This window comes from Coptis chinensis, chromosome 9, assembly GCF_015680905.1.
Source record: "Coptis chinensis isolate HL-2020 chromosome 9, ASM1568090v1, whole genome shotgun sequence".
NCBI classification, from domain to species: domain Eukaryota; kingdom Viridiplantae; phylum Streptophyta; class Magnoliopsida; order Ranunculales; family Ranunculaceae; genus Coptis; species Coptis chinensis.
Genome location: NC_141464.1, coordinates 49099757 through 49116072, shown reverse-complemented (window position 1 = coordinate 49116072; position 16316 = coordinate 49099757). Strand labels below are relative to the sequence as shown.

General features: G+C 37.8%; 1 pseudogene across 1 annotated transcript in view; it reads right to left on the bottom strand.

The window, feature by feature from the left end:
• The window catches only part of LOC147476454 (cardiolipin synthase (CMP-forming) / mitochondrial hydrolase fusion protein-like), a 42325-nt pseudogene that overhangs the window by 11239 nt on the left and 14770 nt on the right, over positions 1–16316 (bottom strand). The window contains exons 3-5 of the transcript XR_015209767.1: positions 13766–13967; positions 13470–13570; positions 9817–9884 (exon numbers count right to left, since the gene is read on the bottom strand). The product of XR_015209767.1 is annotated as a cardiolipin synthase (CMP-forming) / mitochondrial hydrolase fusion protein-like (transcript). The remainder of the gene's footprint in view (positions 1–9816; positions 9885–13469; positions 13571–13765; positions 13968–16316) is intronic.

Genomic DNA, 16316 nt, shown 5'->3' with positions numbered 1-16316 from the left:
CGCACATAATGAACTTTGAAGCCTGAAATGCATAAAAACACGTGTCGGTATTAACTCTTACTTATTATTCACATAATTGGTCTAACAGTATGATTATTAAGGGGTTAAAACTACAGTTTTGGGCTCTTATCAGTAGCTCTGCAGGTAAAATGAAGTTGAAGTTCGATGATGTAGTTAGTATGATACTGACCGAGGAGATTCGAAGTAAATCGGATGTTGCTTCAACTTCTGAGTCTGCATTGAGTTTTGAAAGTAGGGGTAGAAATTCATACAGGGATTCTGATAAGAACATATAAATCCAAAGGAAAATCTCAAGTTGATATATCCGAGATAGATTGCTATAACTGTGGCAAGAAAGGACATTACTCTTATGATTGTCAGTTGCCCCAAAAGAAGAAAGGTAAGAAACATGGAAAGAAGAATCGCCAAGAAGCCAATGTGGCTGAGGTGTTAGATGATGCATTGATTTGTTCTATAGAGAGCAGAGACGACTCCTGGGTGCTGGACTCGAGTGCTTCATTCCATACGACTTCAAATAAGGATATGATAGAAAGCTATGTTCCAAGTAATCTTGGTACAATCTATCTAGGTGATAACAAGCCTTGCAACATTGCTGGTAAAGGCAATGTATAGGTCAAGATTGATGGGTCTGTATGGAAGCTAAAAAAATGTAAGGCATGTTCCGGATTTGAGGAGAAACCTAATCTCAGTAGGGCAGCTAGCAAGTGAAGGTTACAATACCCATTTTACAGGTGAAAGTTGGAAAGTAGCAAAATTTGCATCGCTTTTATCGCGACGATGGAAATAAAGATGGTACTCTCTATTTAACCACCAGTGGTTGTGGTTATGTTGATGTTGCTGATGACAAAGAATATCCAAACACATGGCGTCGCAGACTTGGCCATATGAGTGAAAAATGAATGCAAGTCCTTCATTCACAAGGAAAGCTACCAGGTTTGAAGTCGACTAGGATAGACTTATATGAGAACTACATATATGGGAAGTAGAAGTGTGTTAGCTTTCAGAAAGTGGGAAGAACTCCAAAGCAACAGAAGCTTGAGTTGGTTCACACAGATGTCTGGGGTCCTTCATCTGTCTCCTCTCTTGGTGGTAAGTTATACTTTGTGACTTTCATTGATGACTATACTAGAAAGGTATAGGTTTATTTCTTGAAGCAGAAATCTAAGGTTTTTTATGTATTCAAGAAGTGGAGAGCTATAGTTGAAAATGAGACAGGGTAGAAATTGAAATGTTTGAGATCTGATAATGGTGGAGAGTAATGATACTGGTTTCAAGGAGTACTGTGCTGAAAATGGTATTCGGATGGAGAAAACACTGCCAGGGACACCTCAACAAGAAGGGGGGTGGGTGAGAGAATGAACAGGTCATTGACTGAGAGTGCACGGTGCATGCGTATACATGCAAGGTTACTGAAACTATTTTGGGCCGAAGCAGTTAGTACAACAGCTTACTTGATTAACCAAGGGCCATCAGTTCCATTAGATCACAGGTTACTTTAGGAGATCTGGGGCGACAAGCAAGTAAGTCTCTCTTATTTGCAAGTGTTTGGATATGTGTCATATGTGCAAATCAGTGATCAGTCTAGGGGTAAACTTGATCCTAAATCACTGAAGTGTGTATTCATTGGATATGGTGGTGATAAGTTTGGTTATCGATTTTGGGATTACCATAATCAAAAAATCATACGGAGTAGAGATATGGTATTCAATGAGAATATAATGTACAAGGACAAAAATGACACACATGTAAGTGGGACTAACTTTGTTGACTTGGAAGACACTGAAGTTAGTCATGGTACAGTGCAACAACAAGTTCGATGTTCCTGATCACAAACACGAAAGTGGTGATGATGTTGCTACATCACAGACTCCAGCTCCGGCTAGTGATCTTAGGAAGACTTCTAGGCAACATGTGCCGAGTCAAAAGTATCCCACATCCACTTATGTGACTTACTTACTCCTTACTGATGGTGGTGAACCCGGTGCTATGATGAAGCAATGAAGGTAGAGGATGTAAGCAAGTGGGAGCTTGATATGAAAGATGAGATGGACTCTATCATCACAAATGAGACATGGGAGTTGTCTAAATTACCCATTAGGAAGAAGGCCTTGCATAACAAATGGGTATACCAAGTAAAGGAAGAGCATGATGGCTCTAAAAGGTACAAGGCCAGATTGGTAATCAAAGGGTTTCAGCATATATAAGCATGGTATTGACTAGACTGATGTAGTTTCTCCAGTGGTGAAGCTTACTACTATCAGAAAGACTCGGTATCATGGCGGTGAAGGTTTACATCTAGAGCAGTTAGATGTTAAAACCGCATTTCTTCATGGTGACCTAGATGAAGAAATTTATATGCACCAACTGGAGGGTTTCATCATGAATGGTAAGGAGGAAATGGTGTGTAAGCTGAAAAAAAGCTTATACGGTTTGAAACAGGCACCAAGACAGTGGTACAACAAGTTTGATGGTTTCATACAAAAGAACGATTTCTTCAAGTGCAATGTTGATCATTGTTGTTACTACAAGAGGTTTGATTCTAGTTATCTTATTTTGTTGCTATATGTTGATGATATGTTGATAGTTTGGGTCGATATGAATGAGATTAAAAATGAAGAAATAGTTGGCAAGTGAATTTGCTATGAAAGATTTGGGTGCACTAAGCAAATTCTTGGGATGAGAAATTAGAGAGATAAGGAGAAGGAACTTTGACATTGTCTCAGGTTGATTATGGTGAACATGTCATTCAAAAGTTCAACATGAGTGATGCTAAACCTAATAGCACACCCTTAGGTAGTCACTTTCGGTTATCTAAGGAACAATCTCCCAAGACCCAGAAAGACATAGATTTCATGGCTAAGGTACCATATGCCTCATCCATTGGAAGTCTAATGTATGCAATGGTTTACACTAAACCAGACATTGCTCAAGCAGTGGGAGTTGTGAGAAGATTTCTTAGTGATCTTGGAAAGCAACACTGGGAGGCAGTTAAGTGGATACTATGCTACTTGAAAGGCACTACTAATGTCTGTTTGTGTTATCACAGAGGTGATGATATAAAACTGCAAGGTTATGTTAATGCAGACTTTGCAGGAGATATTGATCGCAGGAGGAGCACCACTGGTTATGTGTTTGCTATGGGCGCAACAGTCGTAAGTTGGGTTTCACAATTACAGAAGATAGTTGTTTTGTCTATTACAGAAGCAGAGTATGTTGCAGTCACTGAGGCTAGCAAAGAGATGATATGGCTCCAAGGTTTGCTGGAAGAGTTAGGTTAATTTGATACAAGAAGAAAATGTGTTGCATTGTGACAGTCAAAGTGCAATACATCTAGCGAAGAATTAAGCATTATTCCATTCGAGGACTAAGCATATTGATATATGCTACCATTTTATCAGGTCGCTTCTGGAAGATGAAGTACTAGTACTTGAGAAGATTCAAGGAAATCGGAACCAAGCTGATATGTTGACTAAGCTAGTGACTATTGAGAAACTGAAGCTCTGTTAAGCTTCGTTTGGTATTCTAGCTTGAGGATTGTTGTTGAAGCGCACCATGATGCACCAGTTATACAAGAAGTACAGTTACTTTGTTTATCAGTCTCAAAGTGGGAGATTGTTATGTTATTCAAGTCTGATTGCAACTGCAAGCACATTAAGCCTTATCCAAATCAGTTTTAGTTTCCTTTTTGCTTTAGGACTTGTATTCGATGGGAGTCTATAAATAGAACCCCATCTTTAGAGTTTTATGATCACACATTAGAGAGAAACTTGAAAGCATAGATTACAAATTAGGTGAGCTATTTTGTGAGTGTTTTGTGTGAGATTGATTGAGAGAGAGATATTAGTGTTTGTAACTACTTGATAATAGTGAATTGTGGTGCGCTTGTGGATTAAGGCAATTGTCTAACCATGTATATATGTGTGTTCCTCTTCTTTGTTTCTTTCTTTTGAGTTTTCTAGATTCTAAATTCGTCGTGTTGGTTGAGGTAGATCCCTAACAGAAGCCTACTGAAGTACTGAATGGATGAGCACATCTGACCAGAACAGCAAGTGCACATTTTTGTACTGCAATCATCAGTGTTGGGGAAAACGATACCAATCGATCCCTACTAAGATAGCTTGCACTTGGACAATCTACTACTCCAATAAAAAAATCTAAACTTTCACTACAACCAACAACCACAACCTAAACTATGGATAAAACTATCACAAACAAGCAATAGAAATATAGAGTAACTTACCACAATGAAAACACAAGATGTAACGTGGTTTGGCTAATGATGCCTACGTCCACAAGAGCTAATCTTTTTATAAGTGTGGGAAAGAAAATTACAATCACTCCTCTCAAGTCTCTCCAAACTTATTAGATCACTCCTCTCTCCTTACAAGCTTTTCTCTTTACAAGGGTTTCCTCTCAATTTTGGTTGCTCTCAAAATTGGGTTTCTCTCTAAGACTTAATTCACACAAAAACCTAACTTGGTTTTATAGTGTTCTGAAATTTCCGGTGGCGTCACGCAAAATACCGATTCAAACTTCGTGGTGGTATCAAGATATCAGCTCCCCAAACTACGCGGTGGCATCGAACTGATACCTTGACATTCTATGTGACCACATCGTTCGAGGGCTAAAATTCCAGGAGCAAAAGTTCAACCGATGTGAGCAGATTGTTTGAAACCCCCAAATTCCAGAGTCGAATATTCAACCGATGTGAGCATATCATTTGAACTCCTTGCACCCAATCTCATGAGGTCGTTCCAGCTATGGTGAGGGACCCCAACAATCTCCCCCTCCCGAAACCATGAGGGGGATACCTCCACGCATTCCCAAATCAACAGGAGGAATGTGCTACCATTCCGGCGGTAGCACAACAAACATCAAACTTGCCTTTCAACAAAACTTTGATCATCATATCTAACCCATTCTTGTCGGTATGGATCTTTTCAATGCACAATTGCTTCTCTTCAAGAACATCTCTAATCTAATGATAACGCACATGTATGTGTTTGGATCTAGAATGAAAACTCGGATTCTTACTCAAATGGATGGCGCTCTGATTGTCACACAAAACAACAAACTGGTTCTGCTTTAGCCCAAGTTCATTGAAGAATCTTTTCATCCATAGCATCTCTTTTCAACACTTTGTGGCTGCAATATACTCGGCTTCTGTAGCAGAGAGGGCAACACACTTTTGCAACTTAAATTGCCAAGAAACTGCTCCCCCTACAAAAGTAAACAGATAACCGGAACTGGACTTCATCGAGTCAACATCACCTACCATGTCTGCATCTGTGTAGCCTTCAAGCAAGGTCTTACTCCCACCAAAACACAAACACACCTTGGAAGTGCCCTTGAGATATCTCAATATCCAATTAACACCTTCCCAATGCTCTTTACCCGGATTTGACAGAAAGCAGCTTACAACACCAACGGCGAAAGCAATATCAGGTCTTGCACACACTATTGCATACATCAAGCTGCCTACTGCAGATGTGAAACTGGCAACCAAGCAGACAACTGACTGGCTTCGCTTGATCCATGTTGAATCTTTTCAACACCTCCTCAATGTAGCTTTCTTGAGAAAGCCGCAACTTTCCACTCTTTCTATCATGAGTGATCCGTATCCCAAGTATCTTCTTTGCTTGACTCAAATCCTTCATCTCAAAGGATTTACTCAAGTCTTTCTTCAGCTTGGATATCTTGTATCTGGCCAACTATCAACATATCATCCACATACAACAAGAGCACTATGAAATCCCCATCAAGAAATTTCTGAACAAACATATAATGATCGGAAGCAGACTTCATATAGCCATGCTTCACCATAAATGACTCAAACTTCATGTACCACTGTCTCAATGCTTGTTTCAACCCATACAAACTCTTTTTCAACTTGCATACCAGGTGATCCTTGCCTTTGACCTCAAAACCCTCTGGCGAGTCCATATAGACATCTTCCTCAAGATCTCCATGAAGAAACGTTGTCTTTACATATAGTTGTTCAACCTCTAGGTTCATTCTTGCGGCCAAACCCAATACCACCCTAATATAAGTCATCTTAACTACAGGAGAGAAAATTTCATCAAAGTCAATACTTTTACTTTGACCAAATCCCTTCACAACAAGGCGAGCTTTGTGCCTTGGATGTGGATTATTCTCCTCATGCTTGACTTTGAAGATCCACTTATTCTTGAAAACTTTTCTTTCTTTTGGTTTCTCAACTAAGTCATAAGTGTGATTCTTATGCAAAGAACCCGTCTCATCTTGCATGACCTTCAACCACTTCTCTTTGTTTGTACCTTCAAGAGCCTCTTTATAGTACATAGGTTCTCCACCATCAGATAGTAAAACATCATTATGTGGTGGATACTTGGTTGAAGTTTGTCTTTTTCTCGGATCTCCTTACCCCATCTTCTTGTGGCTCGGGAGGATGCACTTCGCTTGCTTTCGGTGGTGGTTCATGCACTTCAACTGTATCTTCTATATCAATAGGTTCTATCCCATCATGAGCAATATGATCATCATCATGAGCTTCAAATCCATGGTTCTCTGCATTCTCAATGCCTTTTACCGTTCCACGGTGGGAACTTCGGTTCTAAATCAACAAGATCATTTATGAAAGCTTCTAGCTTCTCACCATTCTCAAAGTCTGCAATTGTTTGGTCTTCCAAGAACACAACTTTCGACTTCGAATACCTTCTTGTTGATCGGATCATAAAGTTTGTAGCCAAACTTCTCATCCCCATAACCGGAAAAATGCTTTGCTTGGCTTTGTCATCAAACTTAGATATCTCATCCTTGGGAATATGAACAAATGTCTTGCACCCAAATACCCTCAAGTATTCATAATCAACATCTCTGCCTGACCATACTCTCTCTAGATAATCACTATTCAGAGACTTCGAAGGCAATAGGTTGATCACATGTATGTACTGTTGTCATTGCTTCTACCAAGTAACTCTTTGGTAGCTTAGAGTGAGACAACATGCATCTCATTCTCTCTACGATGGTACGGTTCATCATCTCGGCTATACCATTTTATTGCGGTGTCTTGGAAACGGTCTGCCCATGACAAATCCCATGACTCTTGCAGTACTCTTCAAATGGCCCAATGTATATTTTCCCCTATTATCTGAGCGAATACACTTTAAAGGCTTCCCTGTCTCTCTTTCCACCATGCTATGGAAAGTCTTGAACACGCCAAGAACTTCATCTTTGGTTTTTCAGACTATATGCCCATATCTTTCTTGACACATCATCAATGAAAGTCAAGAAGTACAAAGCTCCCCCATGAGACTTCACTTTCATAGGACCACATAAATATGTGTGTACTAACTCAAGGACATTCTCCTTTCTGTGAGAGGGGAATCTTTGGAAAGACACCCTGTGTTGCTTTCCAACCAAACAATGAGTGCATCTATTTAAATCCGTACCTTTGATGTTTGGCTAGGCCTTTTGCTTGGCGAGAACTTTCATGCTTTTTTCTCCCATATGACATAGTCTCTTATGCCATAGTTCGGAGGAAGCTTCTTCTTGTGCCACATTCAACTCTGATTTACACAAACTAGCTTGTATCTTGTAAAACAAGCAAGTTTTCTTCCCTTTGGCTACTACAATAGAACATCTACTCGGTTCCATACCCCGTTACCAAACGAAGTTTAGAAAGCCATCATCATCTAACTTTCCAACGGAAATTAGCCTTATCCGAATGTGAGGGACATGTCTTACATCCTTGAGTGTCAAGGTGTAGCCGACATTAGTTTCTACATGAACATCCCTAATGCCTATAATCTTAGAGGCATGCATGTTACCCATCTTCACTTCACCAAATTCACCCGCGGCTATAGGTAGCGAAAAAACTTACTTATGTCTTGTTGTGTGAGATAGGATGCTCCTGTATCTATCACCCACTCTGTATCCTGGCATGAGTTACTAAACCAGCATTCACCACAATCTGACACAATTCCTACTAGACCATTGTCTACTAGTGCGGTAGATCTCGGCTTGTGCTTTCGTTCCTCCTTACCATGTCTTCATCTACACAGTTATTCTTCTCATCCTTCTTCAGTATTCTACACTCATACCTGAAGTGACCCTTGGTGGCACAATAGAAATATTGTCTCTCTGCCTTAGGAGTTCTAGCTTCACTCCTAGATTTGCTTCTGTCATCACCTCTAGAATGAGATGGTTTTCTACTCTTACATCTCCCCCGCTTCTCTGTGACAAAGATCTCTGAGTGAGAGGAGCTGCTTTGTGAACCCCTTCTTGTCTCCTCATTCAATAATGCCCCAATAGCCATTTCCATCGTGCCGATTCCATCCGTGGTGGCTCTGCCAAGAGAAACTACCAAACTCTCCTAACTGTCGGGCAGAGAGTTTAATAGTAACAAAGCCTCAACTTCGTCACCCATATGAATCTTCATCAAATGCGGTGATTGATGGTATTTTGTGCGTCATTAAGATGCTCGGACATTGAAGAACCTTCTTTGTGCCGTGTTAGCAAACTTCTTAATAAGTATCACTTTGTTTCCAAAGACTTTCTCATAGAGGTCTTCGAAGTTTCTTCCATAAGCTAAAAGTGGTGGTCTCTTGGGATACATGGTGGAAGACACTGTCGTCAATCTACTGTCAAATGTACCTAATTGCTTTTCTGTCAAGCTTGCTCCACTCAACCATGGCAATTGTTTCCGATTTTACTCCTCCATTCTTAATGGGTTGTGCCAAGTCCTTGCAATAAAACAAGTCTTCCATCTTGGCTTTCCAAATAGTGTACTTACCTCTATTTAGACTAGTCATGCGAGTATTTATAGAATAGTCCATCTTAACAAGCTATTTCAACTTAAAACTCCTCTTAGGAATTTTATCAAATACCTTCTAGGCAAAATTTGGATAACTATCTTCTGTGAGTAATCTAACCACGACTCTGATGCCACTTGTTGGGGTAAACGATACCAATCGATCCCCACTAAGATAGTTTGCACTTGGACAATCTACTACTCCAATAAAAAATCTAAACTTTAACTACAACTAACAACTACAACCTAAACTATGGATATAACTATCACAAATAAGCAATAGAAATATAGAGTAACTTACCACAATGAAAACACAATATGTAACATGGTTCGGCTAATGATGCCTACGTCCACAAGAACTAATCCTTTTATAAGTGTGGGAAGGAAGATTACAAACACTCCTCTTAAGTCTCTCCAAACTTACTAGATCACTCCTCTTTCCTTACAAGTTTTTCTTTTTGCAATGGTTTTCTCTTAATTTTGGTTTCTCTCAAAATTGGGTTTCTCTCTAAGATTTAATTCACACAAAAACTTAACTTGGTTTTATAGTGTTCTGAAATTTCGGCGCGTTCCAAACTACGCGGTGGCAACAAGATATCAGCTCCCAAACTACGCGGTGACATCTGATACCTTGCCATTCTATGTGGCCACATTGTTCGAGGACTGAAATTCCAGGAGAAAAAGTTCAACCGATATGAGCAGATCGTTTGAACCCACCGAATTCCAATATTCAACCGATGTGAGCAGATCATTTGAACTCCTTCCACCCGATCTCATGAGGTCGTTCCAGCTATGGTGAAGGACCCCAACAATCAGAGCATCCCTAATTTTGTATACTCATTCATATTAACTAGAAGTGTACCAAGAAAAATACTTGTTTCTAGAGGTAGAGAAGTGAATTTGTGGTATGTCTTATGTTCATACGCGTAAAAAGGCACATCGTCAAGTCATATGCATTTATATGGCCTAGCCTTTTTTTTTTGATAGACCAGGTCTAACCTTACCTATTGAAGATTGATTCTAATGCAATCCTAAAAGCACCGCTTCCAAGACACTTAGAAAGAAATGAAGCCTGTCATGATAGGAGCCCAGTTAGGACACGATAGTGATGGTATAGCCAATAAGAGAATACAAGTATGCAAACCGTGCTACGCATCAAGGTTTTTTTTTTCCTGAAATCTTGAAAACCGTCATTCGAGATCGATAATTAACATGGTTTTTTTGGATTGTAATTGTAATTACATAGGGGAGGCACATCTAATTTAATACTAGCTTGTAGGCCCGTGCATACACACCGACTCTTTTGACTACCGTTTTAGTCGCTAATCCGTTTTAATTTTCTAACAAATTATTTTAAATTAAGTTTTAATTAAGTTTTAAAAACCCGTTTTTTCAATTGGGAGAGAGATCTTGTTTTAATAGAAGAATAATTCTCGTTTTAATTAGATATGCTAGATTTTTCCTTTTCAATAGGGGAGGAATTCACATTTTAATAGAATGATTCCCACTTTAATTAGAAGTGCTAGAATTTGTTTTAATAGGAGAGGAATTCCCGCTATAATAGGATTCCTATTTTTCAAATAGGAGAGAAATTCCCATTTTAATAGGAGATGACATGGAATTTTAATAGAGCTTGGAAAATACCCCTTGTGGGAGCTTTAATATTAATACTAATTTGTATGCCCGTGCATACGCACCGGCTCTTTTGAAAATATTTTGATTTTTTTTAGAAAATTAGGACTACCGTTTTAGTCACTAACCCGTTTTAATTTTTTAACAAATTATTTTAATTAAGTTTTAAAAACCCATTTTTTTCAATTGGGAGAGATCATGTTTTAACAGGAGAATAATTCCCGTTTTAATTAGATATGCTAGATTTTACCTTTTCAATAGGGGAGGAATTCCCATTTTAATAGGAGAAGGATTCCCGCTTTAATTAAAAGTGTTAGAATTTGTTTTAATAGGAGAATAATTCTCGTTATAATAGGAGAAAGATTATCGAGATGACGTGGAATTTTAATAGAAACATTTATATTTTTTTTAGAAAAATGGGACTACCATTTTAGTCGCTAACCCGCTTTAATTTTCTAACAAATTATTTTAAAAACCCGTTTTTTCAATTGGGAGAGAGATTCTGTTTTAATAGGAGAATGATTTTCGTTTTAATTAGATACGCTAGATTTTCGTTTAATTTTCAATAGGGGAGAAATTCTCATTTTAATAGGAGAAGGATTCCCGCTTTAATTAAAAGTATTAGAATTTGTTTTAATAGGAGAAGAATTCTCGTTATAATAGGAGAAAAATTATCGTTTTAATAGGAGATGATGTGGAATTTTAATAGAAACATTTATATTTTTTTTAGAAAATTGGGACTACCATTTTAGTCGCTAACCCGTTTCAATTTTCTAACAAATTATTTTAAAACCCGCTTTTTTCAATTGGGAGAGAGATTCTGTTTTAATAGGAGAATGATTTCCGTTTTAATTAGATCTGTTAGATTTTTAGTTTAATTTTCAATAGGGAGAAATTCTCATTTTAATAGGAGAAGAATTCCGCTTTAATTAAAAGTGTTAGAATTTGTTTTAATAGGAGAAGAATTCTCGTTATAATAGGAGAAAAATTATCGTTTTAATAGGAGATGACGTGGAATTTTAATAGAAACATTTATATTTTTTTAGAAAATTGGGACTACCATTTTAGTCGCTAACCCGTTTTAATTTTCTAACAAATTGTTTTAAAAACCCATTTTTTCAATTGGAAGAGAGATTATGTTTTAATAGGAGAATGATTTCCGTTTTAATTAGATACGCTAGATTTTCGTTTAATTTTCAATAGGGGAGAAATTCTCATTTTAATAGGAGAAGAATTCCCGCTTTAATTAAAAGTGTTAGAATTTGTTTTAATAGGAGAAGAATTCTTGTTATAATAGGAGAAAAATTCTCGTTTTAATAGGAGATGCCGTGGAATTTTAATAGAAACATTTATATTTTTTTTAGAAAATTGGGACTACCATTTTAGTCGCTAACCCGTTTTAATTTTCTAACAAATTGTTTTAAAAACCCATTTTTTCAATTGGAAGAGAGATTATGTTTTAATAGGAGAATGATTCCCGTTTTAATTAGATACGCTAGATTTTCATTTAATTTTCAATAGGGGAGAAATTCTCATTTTAATAGGAGAAATATTCGCGCTTTAATTAAAAGTGTTAGAATTTGTTTTAATAGGAGAAAAATTCTCGTTATAATAGGAGAAAAAATTGTCGTTTTAATAGGAGATGACGTGAAATTTTAATAGAGCTCGAAAAATACCCCTTTTGAGAGCTTTAATATTAAAACTTGAAAGTAGGCCCGTGCATACACACCAGCTATTTTGAAAACATGTTCAACAATCATAACTATATACATATAGAAATTTTCTAACAAATCGTGATTCCCGTTTTAGTCGCTAACCTATTGTAATTTCATAACAAATCGTTTTAATTAAGTTTTAAAAACTCGTTTTAATTTTCTAACAAATTGTTTTAATTAAGTCTTATAAACCCATTTTTTAATCCCATTTTAATAGTTGACTTAATTTAGAAACATGATTTCCATTTTAACAGGAGAATGATTTTCGTTTTAATTAGATATGCTAAATTTTTCATTTTCAATAGGGAAGGAATTCCCGTTTTAATAGGAAAAAGATTCTCATTTTAATTAGAAGTGTTAGAATATATTTTTTTTCTAATAAAGGAGGAATTTATGTTTTAATAGGAAATTGATTCCCGTTTTAATTAGAAGTGTCTAATAAATAAGAAATGAATTCCCGTTTCAATAGGAGATGATGATGTGAAATTTTAATAGAGTTTGAAAAATACCCTTTGTGGGAGCTTTAATATTAAGATATAGATATAGATAAAGAATAATTATGTTATTTAAGTGATATTAGGGAGTTTTTTTCTAAATTATTAATAAAAGAGGGCTTGTTCTAAATTCAAGGAGAAAAATAGAGAATAATTATATAATTTAAGTTACATTAGGGGGGTTCTTTTAAATTATTAATAAAGGGGGTTTCTAATTTTTGTGAGGGAGGTGTTTATAAATTGAGCAAATAGAGAGATTTCAATTTGCCTACTCCATAGTGGAGAGTGGGTTCCTCAAAACCTAGCTATCATATAGTGTAGAGATATCATGCTTCAAGAATTATATTAGCTATTTGGAAAGAAACTAGTCTATGTGCAAAATTTATGCCATTTGATATATATTTTTTTTATAAGGCTAAAAATGTGTGGGCAAGCCTGTTTTTAAAGATATCAGTAATTCAATAGTTTGTAGCGGGGTTCAAATTCCAGACCTCTGGTATCATTAATCAGATATTTTACCAACTAAGTTAGAAAGCACTTGCCATTTGATATCTCATAGAGGACATGCGCTAAAGGAGCCACAAATGGATGGCCACGCACTATGGGAGGGTTTCTGACGGTTTCTTCATCAAGGTTGATCTGACTGGATAATCAGAAACCAAGGAACCCATTAATTTAATTCAGTTGATATTGCTAACAGCTAAATGGTGACTCATCGAACTTTATGCTCTAAGTTTAGCATTTGGACCACAGATTCTTGGAATCTTTTCCACCAACCGGCCATAGATGCATTCTAGAACTGACTTTTGGACTCACTTGGTATTCAAGATCATCCGCTGCAAAGTACAGAGGGGTTGGTTCTCTTGCCCATCCTCTTTACCTGGAAGACCCCCCGTCCTCAAAATGTCACAGAGAACCTGTGTATAAATCAGTCAGTTCAAGCATTTCCCAAGAAAGTAAAGAAGCAATCACCTCTGCAAATGGGACTAACTAATTCAAAGAACATATGCAGTAACTTGTTTCCTAAATATATAAAGGAAAATACAAAAATTACAAAAGTGAAGAAATATGTTCAGTGGTTTTGTAGTTCCAAAATTCAAAGTGATGACAACCTGAATATCCCTGCTCCAATCAACAGGATCACTAACAACAAATACTGCTTTAACTCTTTCGGAGGAAAAATCGCATCCTAGGGTCGACAACTTTAAACAATAATCCTCTCTAAATGCCGACTTAGTCACCCAGGTCTTATACTGAGCTACAGGATCAATGTTGTCAAAGTAGGAAGCGTACTCATCAATAGAACGAACTTTTCTGTGGTAAGATCAATGTCAAAAAGAAACTAAGTATACGGAAGCTGGTAACTTGTCCTGCAAATTCGTCAAGCAAGACATGGAATAACCAATGGCGTGCGTTAGAACCTTTGACAAAATTTGCAATGAATATTCAATGAAGACAAGTTTCATATCTTTATATAGAAAAGGATTTAAGTGGCTGGCCTCCTGGCAATGCTTTTGAATGCACACATATTAGAAGTTATTCTTCAGTTCACAGTGGAGAGCGCGACCTGGGCTCTGCCAACGCACAGATAGAGCGCGACCTGTGCCTGCGAACAGTAGACTGAAAATGTGGATCTTGTTCTAGTTTTACTTGCGTTTGAGTTTCCTTACCTTATTCATAGATAAAACTATCATTTTACGTTTATCAAATAGTGCACTGCCATCTTAGTTTTCTTTAGAATTGTTTTCATTAGTATTGTTAGTCTTCCCAAAGTCCCATTAAACCCACCCACCCGTGTTTGATTCTAACTATGGCTGTGCTGCTTCGGAACTGATTTTTTTTCGCAGGATTGCACTAAGCGCACCCTGCGCCCATCCTAGACAAAAGTGGAGCGCACCCCACGCTAAAGCACCTGGAACTCGACTTGGACTTGAGCGCGACCCGCGCCCTACCGAGGCAAAGTTCAAGCGCCTCCCGCGCTGAAGCGCCTGGAACTTGAGTTTCACCTGAGCTCGACCTACACCCACCCAAGGCTTAACCAGAGCGCACCCCGCGCCCAAGTGCCTGGACCTCGAGTCAGACACGAGCGCACCACGCGCTCATCCTAGGCTATTTCAAAGCGCACCCCGCGCCCTCTTCCGAACCGCCCGAATTCCACAGGTTAGTTCAAACTTCCATTACTTCAAATTATTCAGTGTTTCTAACTCGTTATACACACTGAGCTCGCGTATACAAGACGTTATTCATAAACGAAGCAAGGAGGCATTCAGGTACTTCTTCCTTCCACCCCTCACATCTCCTGTTAGAGGTTTATACTAGCATATCAGGATTGTTTTGAGTGTTGTTGTGTTTAGTTAAGATTGGTCTTAGCCTTACATGAGATTAAGGTCAGGCAGAAGAAAAACGAGTAACGTAATCTATCGTGAACGTCAACACACACACCTATCAAGTATACCACACACCACACCTGAAATAATGGTTGAAGAAAGAGAGTCACCTCTCTCTGAGTTTTACAATGCCTTGAATGATAGCCCAAAATCTTGCATCATTTTTGCAGACTTAGTGGGGGATTTCCGAATCCCCCAAAATATATTTAATTTGTTACCCATTTTTCATGAGTTAGACCATGAAAAACCTTATCAGCACATGCGTAGGATTGAACAAGTCCTTACCACATTCCACCATCCTACGGTTGGTGCTGAACAAATTAAACTGAAGGTGTTTTCTTTCACCTTAGCCGATAAGGCGGCGTCTTGGTTAACTGCCCAAGCGCCTAATTTTGTGGACTCATGGGCCAAACTTGTTCAACTATTTATGGAACGTTTTTACCCACCACTAAAGACCGATGAAATACTTTTCAAGATTCATTTCTTTCGACAGAATCCTCATGAATCATTTTCAGAGGCTTGGAATCGTTTCACCGATCTTCTTATAGAGTGTCCACACCATAACCTCACGAAAGACACGTTAGTTCGAACCTTTTTCAAGGGACTTTTATACCACCACAAAGAGGTGCTTGACATACTAAATGGGGGTAGTTTCCTTAGTAAGAGAGCCTTAGAGGCTTATAAATTTCTAGAAGATCAGACAAAGCGTAATAATAACTAGGGGGGTAGTGACGATATCTCTCGCTCCGCTAATTCTTCTTCAACAGTTAAGGCCGCCGGTATGTTCTAGATTAAACCTGATCCCGAGCTTAAAAATTTAATCGAATCTTTCACTAAAAAGGTAGAGGCTATTTCTGTTCAACAAAAGCCTATCACCGTCATGAATGTCAACTCTAATCCATGTAATTTCTGTTTGAGTCCAGAGCATCCCGACTCCTATTGTCCTCTCGCCTATGAACAACAACAATCACAACAAGATATGTTTGTTTCATTAATAGTGAACCTAACGCACCTTGGCGATAAAATCCCAACTTCGGTTGGCGAAATAATCAACCTCTAAAGTTTAATAACCAAAATGTTAGGCCAACAAATAATTACAACCAAGCTCCACCGAGGCAAGGACAAGGATAAGGAAATTATAATAATTATAACAATAATAATTATAATGCTAATAGAGATATCGTTCCGGTAAATAATAACTACCAAAATCCACCCATTAATAATCTACGTGACATAGTTCATGTCACACAACCTATAGCTAACACTCCTCCACAAC